We start from the raw sequence: 10,730 nt of genomic DNA, 5'->3' as shown, positions 1-10,730 counted from the left end.
CAGGCTCACTCCCTTTATTCCTGATGAAGGGCTTTTGCCCGAAATGTTGATTTCGAAGCTCCTTGGATGCTGCCTGAACTGCTGTGCTCTTTCAGCACCACTAATGCAGAATCTGGTTTCCAGCATCTGCAGTTATTGTTTTTACCTCACCAATGCCATGAATCAATTGACCTGCTTGATTGACTTCATGATTTTTTGAGCAACCTGCCTGCCTGCCTTCTGATCCATTGAAAGCCTGTAGATGACCATCTTAGTCACCAACGTTTAAGTCACCCACTTGCAAGAATGCCAACTTGAGAGCTTGTATGGCAAATGATGGCATCCTCTGATAGTCTTCTTCCACTCCCCACAATGAGAAGAAAAGTAACCTTTGTTCCACTGGTCTTCCGATATACAACATCTAAGCAGATGGAGCAAAATACTTTCTCACTGCCAATTATTCAAATACTCTCAATCCCTTCTCTGAATGCCCCCCTCATTCTCCATTTATTGATCCAACATTTGCCCATTTCCCCATCATCATTTACCATCTTCATTGCCCTCTCTATCATCCTCCTCACCTCACTCTTCTATCCTCTCCCTTCTCATCTATATCTAATATCCACGAACCCATTTTACTCTCTATCCCCAAATTTATATTCTCTTTCCTCTTTCCCAACTCCATCACTCACCTTGCTCCACTTGTCATGTTGTTATTTACCTTATTCCACTGTATTAATCTGTCCATTGGATGGAGAAAGTGAGGACTGCAGATGCTGGCTATCAGAGTCGAAAAGTGTGCTAGAAAAACACAGCAGGTCAGGCAGCATCTGAGGAGTAGGAGAGTCAATGTTTTGGGCATAAGCCTTTCCTTGATTTTCCAGTTTTTCCAGCACCAACTCTTTGACTCTACACCTTGGATGGGCCATTTTCCGGCAACTTCAATCAAATGTTGCCGCATCTTTTCCTCTTCCCCACCTTCAGCTTTGACAATAGTTAATCCCCACATGATATGTGGCCCATTTTTAAATTATCCCAACACTTGTACATTTTTCTCTGATACTTTCCCATGTAAATGCAGGAGATGCAGATTTAACCATTTTTTTTTGGTCTCTGTAATGGACCCAGTCAGATTACGAGAGCCAGGTTTGGGCTTATGAACTGAACCAACCTGCAACCTTAAAATGTGCTCTTGAATATTAAAATGCTGAGGATTAGGGCCAGGAATTTTGGAATTTGGTCCTTAAAAAAAATTACTAAAGAGCTTCTAATGCACTGTGATCCTGGTCTGAAATATTAACTCTTCTTCTTTTGCCACAGATATTTCCTGGCAAGCTTTCCAGCATTTTCTGCTTATGTTTCCGATTTGTCCAATTAGAAGGATTCTGTTTGTTGTTTAACTCATTGTCTCATTTCCTGCTCCAAATCTCCTTCTTTCTCTTTCCCTCATGCCTCTCTTTAGTTTATGATGACTGAGTGAAGTCACTTTACTTAGTGTATGGAAGTTTCATGCATTTTTACCAGTCTTTGGGAATCATGCTGGATAATTCAATTTTATATGGAAGATTTCAGTTAAAGGTCATGCTTAATTTGTGACATTAACTTTTAATGAGATCAATTAGCAGACCCTTAATAAGACATCACTAAAATTAGCTATTGCGCTCGAAGTGTTTTCAGCTATTACATGGAAGAATTTTTTTTGTTGTTGTAAAATCCTCAACAATAGAACCCAGAGTGGAACAATCTAATCAATTGTTGCCATGGGAATGGAATGCTCTTAAGAATGAGACCAAAACAGAAATATTTTAAAAAATACGAAGAAACATAAAGAAGGGAGAAATGAGAGATATACAAAAGTAAGTGGAAATGAATTGAAATGAATGTGAGATAGTGTCAGAGAGAATGAAAGCATATTGTAGAAAGCAAGAAAAAGTTAGAAAATTTTGTTGAACTGTGTGAGTAAACAATGGCTTTGAATCACCACATGCACTAGCAGTCAGCAGAAGGCCTAACAATTAAACTGAAATCCAAGTAACAGTAGGCCCTAATCTTCTCCAATGGGAAACTCTCCTTGCCCCAAACAGGTGTCATATTAAATATATGTCACATGTGTCATGTTAAATATAGCTAAAAAGAAGGGATTCCCAGGCTAAATACTTTTGTTATCCCATATCTGACAAAAAGTAACAGTCAGTGGGCCAAGTGAAAAGAGGAAGGTGGGATTGGAGAAAGATGATTTTGTTTTTGAGGCCTACTCCTTGAGGCCTACTCCTAGAGGCCTACCCTCTAAGAAAGGATAGCTTCTTAAAAACATGATATGGCCATTGTAGATGTGTATATTTTGAGCAAGGGATGCATTTATGTTCATATATTTGTAATTCCCAGAACTGCCAACATGTAGCATGTGGAATAACTTCTATGAACTACAGATGAATAACTGGGAAATAACTGAATTATGGTACAAACATGAAGAGCTGAATACTTCCCTTCTGTTCCTACATTTTTGGGTGCCTAAATACACACAGTGATATTATTGCTGGCAATGTGTGGGTGCTAATATTGACATAGATTTAACTAGATGTAATATTTCAATAATGTAGATGGCTGAATTTTAATAAAGATTAATAGGCCATCAATGTTTTAATCAAGGATAAGAATTAAAATAACTTTAATTAACACTTCTGTTGTGAGGTGCCATTGCAGCCGACTCAGTCTTCAAATTTTTATTTTGTTACATTCTTATGATAAGTGCATATTTCCATCTTTTGCCACAGGTTAAACCAGACTGTTCATAATCTCTACAATCTACTTGGTTTTGAGGTCAAGTCCTCATGTCTACTTTTGTTTCCTTAAAACCTGACTAACTAATTCTTTCCTAATTAGACTTGCATTTTCCATTGACTTCAGTTTAATCCAAAACTCTGTGGCAAATGTTCTATTCATTATGTGTCTTACTCAGATATTGGTGGGATTTTCCATTGCCAGTGGGAGTCTCAACTACCAGCTGGAGACCTTGCAAGAGACATCCTTGGCCTTTTTTCTGGAAGGCCCATCAAATGTTCTGACTTTAGGGCAGTTCCGAGGACATTAGTGGGCCTTGCTCTACAACTAACTCCGTGAGGACACAAGTCCAGCCCTCTGGGAGTTTCTGTCCAATCAGGGGCCAGCAGCTCCTGTACTCAACGTTTGCATGGGAACAGCCATGACTGCTGCAGGAATAGTAACTTCAGAGTTCAAGGATCCAGGAGCAATTTTTTTAGAAGGGACTCTAGCTTTAGGGTGCTTCCAGGTTTGTGGGTCATTGGTTGAGGATATTCAGAAATAAATGCAGTGGATGATTCTCAGTGGGCACATGCTGTCCTATGTCCATTAGGCACTATGTTCCTTTAATTAAGAGACCCTCAGCCTCATAGAGTCACATAGCACAGAAACAGACCCTTCGGCCCAACATGTCCTTGCCAGCCAGGTTTCCTAAATTGAACTCGTCCCATTTGCCTTTGCTTGGACCATATCCCCTAAACATTTCCTAGAAATGTACCTATCCAAATGTCTTTTAAATGTTGTAATTGTGCTTGCCTCTATCACTTCCTCTGGCAGCTTGTTCCAAATGGGCACTACCCTCTGTGTAATAAGGTCCTAAAGTCCCTTCTAAATGTTTACCCTTTCACCTTAACTCAATGCCCTCTAGTTTTGGACTACCCTACCCTGAGAAAAAGAATTTGGCTACTCGACTTATCTATGCCCCTCATAAGGTCACCCTTCAGCCTCCTACGCTCCAAGGAAAGAAGTCCCAGCCTATCCAGCTTCTCCTTATAACTCAAATCCCTCAGTCTCGGTAACATCCTTGTGAATATTTTTTGCACCCTTTCCAGTTTAATAACAACATTCTTCCTCCCTCCCAATCCCATAATTTCAGCTGACAAGCAACCAGCAGACTGTCTGTTTCCAGAAAGACTGTACGTCAACAGGACCACCTGAAACTGGGCTCATCATTGCAACAGCAGCCTGACACTGTTACCTGTCTAATAATTGGCCATACAGGGGCCTCACATAGAGGTAGACCAGAAAAATCAACCATAAACCTTTCCCTCAAAACTTAATTCCAGCGAGGGTAGTAAGGTGGCAGTGGTGGAGTACTCCAGCACACCAGCCAGTCATGCCTCCAGCCTCCCCTCCAGGAGTTCAGGACTCTGTCCTATCACCTCTGTGCTCCCTCACTACATTGGGTCCCTCTTTAAAATTCTTCTAGTTTTTCAAAGCCTTACCCTCTCTATTTCTTTCATCCCTATAATTCTCTGATAATTCAGTGTTTCTCCAAATCTGGACTTTTGTACTCTTACTTCCTTTGGTGCACCACTGGCTTTTTTGACTCCAACCATTCAGAAAATAAGTCCTGATAAACCTTACCAACCCACCATCACTAAACTTCACCAATGCTTCAGCTCTCTCTTGTGCCTACTTTAAACTGCACCATAAAATTAATCTCTGACCAGGCTTTTAGTCATATGTCCTAACATTGTCTTCATTTCATCACCTTTTATTTTATCCGATTATATTGCTGGTAAAGCAGCTAACAATGCAAGTTGGTGATCTTTCACTGTCATGGAGCTGGTATCCTAGAGTTCTGCCATTGTGAGAACAATCTCAATACAGAGATTGCAGTGGTTCAAGAAGGCCCACCACTCTTGAATGGTTCTCCCATTGATCCTAGTTTTGTTAGTGCTCCTTGATGTTATATTTCATCAATTGCTGCTTTGATATCAAGGTGTGTTGAAAGTTGAATCAAGGCTATGCTTAAACCTGGAGTTAACTGGTCTTGATGGAACCTAATGGAGAGTTAGCAAGGATGTTATTGAAATGTATGTGTTTTATGATGAACACTGGTTTCATGTTTTTTGGTTACGCCTATATTTTGAGCTTTATTGACTGGGCCAACATTGCTGGCTGTTAGGAAGTGGGTACCAGGCTTTTGACCTTACAACAGTGAAGGATGAGAGATATAGTTCCAAGGCAGAATAGTGCATGGCTTGGAGGGGAACGTGAATCTGGTGCTGTTCTTATCCATCAGCTCTCCTTGATATTGTTAATGATTGGAAGAACACACAAGAATCCAGAGTTGGAGAAACAAGGAATGTTTGAACAATCATAGATGGGTCTGATTACCACAACTGGCACCTCATGGTAATAGCCATCTTTGCCAGTGTGCGGCACAAGGTATTAGTTGTTTGAGGTAATTTGATACCACCAATTTTCCTAAATCTATATTGTATCTAGGGCTTATCTAATAGATTAATGGTAAAGGATACACTATTGTAAAGTCTTTACAAGAAGTAGAGGTGTTGAACTGGGGTGCACAAAGTTAAAATCACACAACACCAGGTTATAGTTCAACAGGGGTCGATATGCGCGATCTTCCTGGAGATCCTCTCCACTTTGATCCAACAGTTAGTGATGTTGATGGTAGCCCTGATGGGGAGGTGCTGGTGTTGGACTAGGGTGGACAAAGTTAAAAATCACACAACACCAGGTTATAGTCCAACAGGTTGGACTGTATTCTGGTGTTGTGTGATATTTAACTTTACAAGAAGTGGCATTCTTTTTAGTTAACTGGATGGTGTATTGCACGATGGAAAAATGTACAGCTACATTATAAGGCTCTACGAGAGTGTATGAAATACATCTGCTCCCTGTGAAGGTTAGCTCAGAACTCATTGCTTCCACCCATACAATGTGGGTGGCATCATTAGAATAAGGGGAGCTCAATGTAACATAAACATTTACTGAAGAAATGTAACCTTATGTAACATTTCTTCCCCAAGCAGTTCTGGGATCCACATTATAGGAGGGATGTGACAGCACTGGAGAGGGTGCAGAGATTTACCAGGACATCGCCTGGACTAGGAAGTTTCAGTTCGGAAGATAGATTGGACAGACCGGGATTAGTTTCCTTAGAGCAAAACAGATTGAGACGTGACATGACTAATACAGAAAACATTATGATAGATTGCCTGTCATTGGAGATGGTCACTGCCTGGCATTGGTGTGGCAAGATTATTACTTGCTACCTTCAGCCCAATATTGTTCATGTCTTGCTACATGTAACATGGACTGCTTCAGTTTCTGAGGAATCATGAATAGTGCTTCATGTTGTGCAATCATTGGCGAACATTGCAACTTTTGACCTGCAATCATGTAATTAACAAAATTGGGTACATATTATTAATGATTGGAAGAGCACGCAAGAATCCAGAGTTGGAGAAACACAGAATGTTTGAACAATCAAAGTTGGGGTCTGATTATCACAACTGACAGCATCTGTCCCCAAGATTCAGAATTCACTATTCAGGCACCATGACATTTTGCACCTCTCTCAGTACGTGCTTTGTTCAAACTTAGACAATGGGCTGGACTTTTGCGTGAGGACTTTGCTTTTGAGCTCTGTATGATTTTTCCAATGGAGAATATTCTATTGCTTGAAAATCATTAATGGAGAATATTGTCCTGTTGACTTTGTCTTTGGTCCATTGTCTTATTTGGAGAGACATTTAATCTCACGAATGTCCTTCTTTGAAGACAACTGCTCAGTTAAAGCAGGTAAAGTCTTTTGTAGTATTCTGGATTTCTGTAACAAACAACATCTTTCAAATTGGAAGAGAAAGTATAGTCTTCATACTATCTGAAATGTATGGGCCAGGGAATTTCGTCTTCTTGACCAAGCCCTGACTCTGTTAGCAATGGTCTTTTCACCCTTAATGAAGCTTAATAATCTCAGGTCGATGATTAGGCTGAACAACGTCAGTCAATGTTTGGGATTGTTTGACTTATTTGATAGTCTTTTATGGGATGAAATTGTCTAAGTGGAAAGTACAATGAGTTTATTGGAAAGATTAATGCTGTAAGGTCTGGTGAGATTTCCCACCATATCTTGCTAAATTTACCTCATGAACTACCTAGCCTGTCACTGGCATCCCTCCCATACAATCCTAGCCCCATTTTACCACATTCCCAGAACAACTTGACATTCATCAGATATTTATCAAATGACCGGATATCTCTAGGACACATGCTATCTTCGAGAGCCCATTGTGCACTCACACAATCACTGTCAGTCCAGAGCTGCCCTGCATGGTTCCTTATATTTGCATCAGAAGTGGTAGACACAATTGGTGGGTAGTGGCCTGGAGGTCCTGCTGAACAGGGCATTGCAAAATCACAATGTCCTCTTTCCCAAGGAGAAGCAGTGAAGACCACACACCAGGCCTTGCTGGGCTGGTCCGTGATTGCCACCCAGATCAACAGGTTTTCAGCCATCTAGAAGAATGTCCAGTAAAGTAGGAAAAGGTCAGTGACCTTCTCCACTCTGCCGGCACAAATATCGCCATCTCTCCAATATTTTACACCCACTCTGTCTCTGCTATTGCACATTCCTCCCACCAAGACTAACGCTCTATCACTCTCACTATTCCCCGCAATATCTTCCCCACTTGCTATCAAACCCACACCCTGGACACCACTAGCCCTGGAGGCCCTCTACATTGCCTACTCACCAGCTCAAATACAAGCTCGAAATTTAAGATTTTTGATTATAAACAAGATTCACATTTCACTTCTCTTATGGGCATTGAATTGCAGTGTAACTTGTAACATTCCCGGGCTTTGGACAGTTATAACATCTGCTCCACACAGTCTTAGAGCTGTGGAGACTGTCACGTCTGACTCTTGAGTCATGGTAACTGATCTGAGAAGACAATAATGTTCAATCTATACCAAGCATAAAATTAACAGGATGTCCATTGACATGCATGAGTTCTGCCTCCTCTGGGCAGCTAGCTCCCCCAGGAATGCCTCAGGTATTTTTTCCAAAGGAAATATATCTGTCTAAAGCAGGTACCTTTTCTAATGCTGGTGGATTTTCTACAGTGTAGAACTCTTTTTGTGTATGGTCACCAATATCTCCACTATTCTGAAACTATCTTACTTTTCCATGTCTTCTGGAAATAACCTACATTTTTACAAATGTAGTATTCATCCATGAATCTCACTATCAGGTGTTTGGCTTGTTCTCCATGTAGCCCCAAGGGGGTTATTGCATGGTGTCAGTAAATGCAACTATATTACTAATATTAGAACTCTCAGGAATAGTACCAAATATATCTGCTGTCCACAAAGATTTGTTTCAAACTCGCGTCTCCATCACAGACTGTGCCTGACATTATCAAACAGGGTGGAACACAATGTAATGTGAATATTAACTCCTTCAGAAACATTAACTTATACAAGAATAGATCTGGAGGAGATTACAGAATTAGAGAGGCTGGAGAAATTCTGCAGGGCTGGCCGTATCTGTGGGGAGAGAGAAACAGAGTTAACATCTTCAGTCCATATAACTCGTCTTCAGATTTCCAATATTTGCAGTATTTTGTTTTTATTAGGTAATGATTGGATTAAACTCATTCTGATTCTCATTGGTCAAACATATCTGGACATTTATTTATATTGTTAGATTACTACTACTGCCTTAACAATGCCAAAACAGCTTGGCTAGGGCCTGTCTGATAGAAAGGGCTTGCACATGAAACCAGGATGTTGTTAATCTTGGCTGTTTCCAATGCACTAAACTTTTGTTTGTTAAATTATTTTGGAGCGTGGTCTTTGGAAGTGGCCAAATGGAATCATTTTTGGATGAAAACTTTTGAAAACACTTGAGTCTTAGCTCTTACATTCCATGCTGGGCCCTACCAGTCTTGAGAACAGAGTGACTATGAGTGATCCTGAATGTGGTAGGAACACAGTTTTGGTTTAATCTTTGACTGTGCTTGTTTCACTTAGAGCAGGCACAATATTGCTTGTGTGACATACCTGCTTCAAGCAATGACATGTCTCACTGTAACTGTTGGGCAAGATGGCAACAAATGGGCGGCACGGTGGCACAGAGGTTAGCACTGCTGCCTCACAGCGCCAGAGACCTGGGTTCGGTTCCCGCCTCAGGTGACTGACTGTGTGGAGTTTGCACGTTCTCCCTGTGTCTGTGTGGGTTTCCTCTGGGTGCTCCGGTTTCCTCCCACAGTCCAAACCTGTGCAGGTCAGGTGAATTGGCCATGCTAAATTGCCCGTAGTGTGAGGTAAGGGGTAAATGTAGGGGTATGGGTGGGTTGCGCTTCGGCGGGTCAGTGTGGACTTGTTGGGCTGAAGGGCCTGTTTCCACACTGTAATGTAATGTAATGTAATCTAAAATCACTGCTGAATAATGAAACAAGGCTGCTTTCAGTGCTCATTAGCTTTACTTAAATCATAACCACTAATAAATCTGAAGAAGTTCTGCAGAAGGCTCATACTGGGCTTGAAAGATTGAATCTGTATCTCTCTTCACAAATGCTGCCAGACCTACAGAGTTTCTGTAGGATTCTCTGTTTTTCCAGCATCCACATTATTTTGGTTTTAGATGACAAGTCAAATACACTTGCCAAGCTACTTTAAAGGCTAAGAGCTTTTAAGGCAATTGTTCCATATTACAAATAATATAATTGGAAGAAATATCCACCACAGCAGTCTTTACATGCCACCACCACAGGACTCAGAAAAACGAATCTGAACTGTCTTCCTCTGACAATATGGACTCCAAACCATTTCCACTTTCTAAGGAGCTCCCAGTCTTGCTTTATATTGGGATTCTGCTTCATATCACAACACATTGTGAGATTTGCATGTGAACAATTGTTGGCATCAACATAAGAATGTGCAATTTAATTTTCAATATGTTTGTAGTGCAGACACTGCAAGATAGTGCAACTTGTGCCCTGATAACAGTTAAAGGTGTGTAAGTGTACTGGAAAATGGAACCTGAGTGAAATGCAAAACTGCTATTTCTGGTCAAATTAATACAGAATTTAAAGCCTAGAAAAATGTGGTGGAGTAATTACACCAAACTACCACTAGATGGCTACATATGTCCACCTCCTGATGCTGCCTGGCTTGCTGTGTTCTTCCAACCTCCTGCCTCTCTACATACGTCAACAAGTCTATGTTATACAAAGGAACTGTGATTATCCGAAGGACATGGATGGGGAGTATTTTGTTTGGTTAATCGAATGCTGGATAACATTGTTTAACCAAGCACTGGGACCACGCGATTTTGCCAGATAATCCGATATTTGGATAATCGAATGCCAGATAATTGAGGTTCCTCCGCATTTGGTGAAGAAAATGATGTTAATGTGCAAATGGTTCTCTGTCTGCAAAACTGTTGAAGTTGCCGACCAGCAAATGATCTCCCAGTTTCCGATGCTTAAGGAAATGTCTAATATAGGTGAAGAACTTCTGAATAAGGAAAATCAACATCAGCAAAACAAATCACCAGATTAGACCATAAGACCATAAGACATAGGAGCAGAAGTAAGGTCATTCGGCCCATCGAGTCCACTCCGCCATTCAATCATGGCTGATGGGCATTTGAACTCCACTTACCCGCACTTAATTGTTTAATTGTTTAATTGTTCACATGCAAATCTCACAATGTGTTTTGATTGCATTGCTTTTACATATTTGCTGGATTCATCAAAGCAGTACTGGACTGAATCTTACAATATTTTGGCTAAGGTTCATGGAGGGTTTCCGGCTGCAAGGCCTAATGAATTTTCTTATGCTTATCACTAATGCACCCCATTAACTGCTTTTTACTTGGTTATAGCATCCCTTTCATCCAGTGCTCATGCAATTCTCCCATTCCCTGCAATTATAGAACCATAGAGTAA

This window comes from Chiloscyllium punctatum, chromosome 9 (assembly GCF_047496795.1).
Source record: "Chiloscyllium punctatum isolate Juve2018m chromosome 9, sChiPun1.3, whole genome shotgun sequence".
Lineage (NCBI taxonomy): Eukaryota > Metazoa > Chordata > Chondrichthyes > Orectolobiformes > Hemiscylliidae > Chiloscyllium > Chiloscyllium punctatum.
This window is presented reverse-complemented; position numbering follows the sequence as displayed.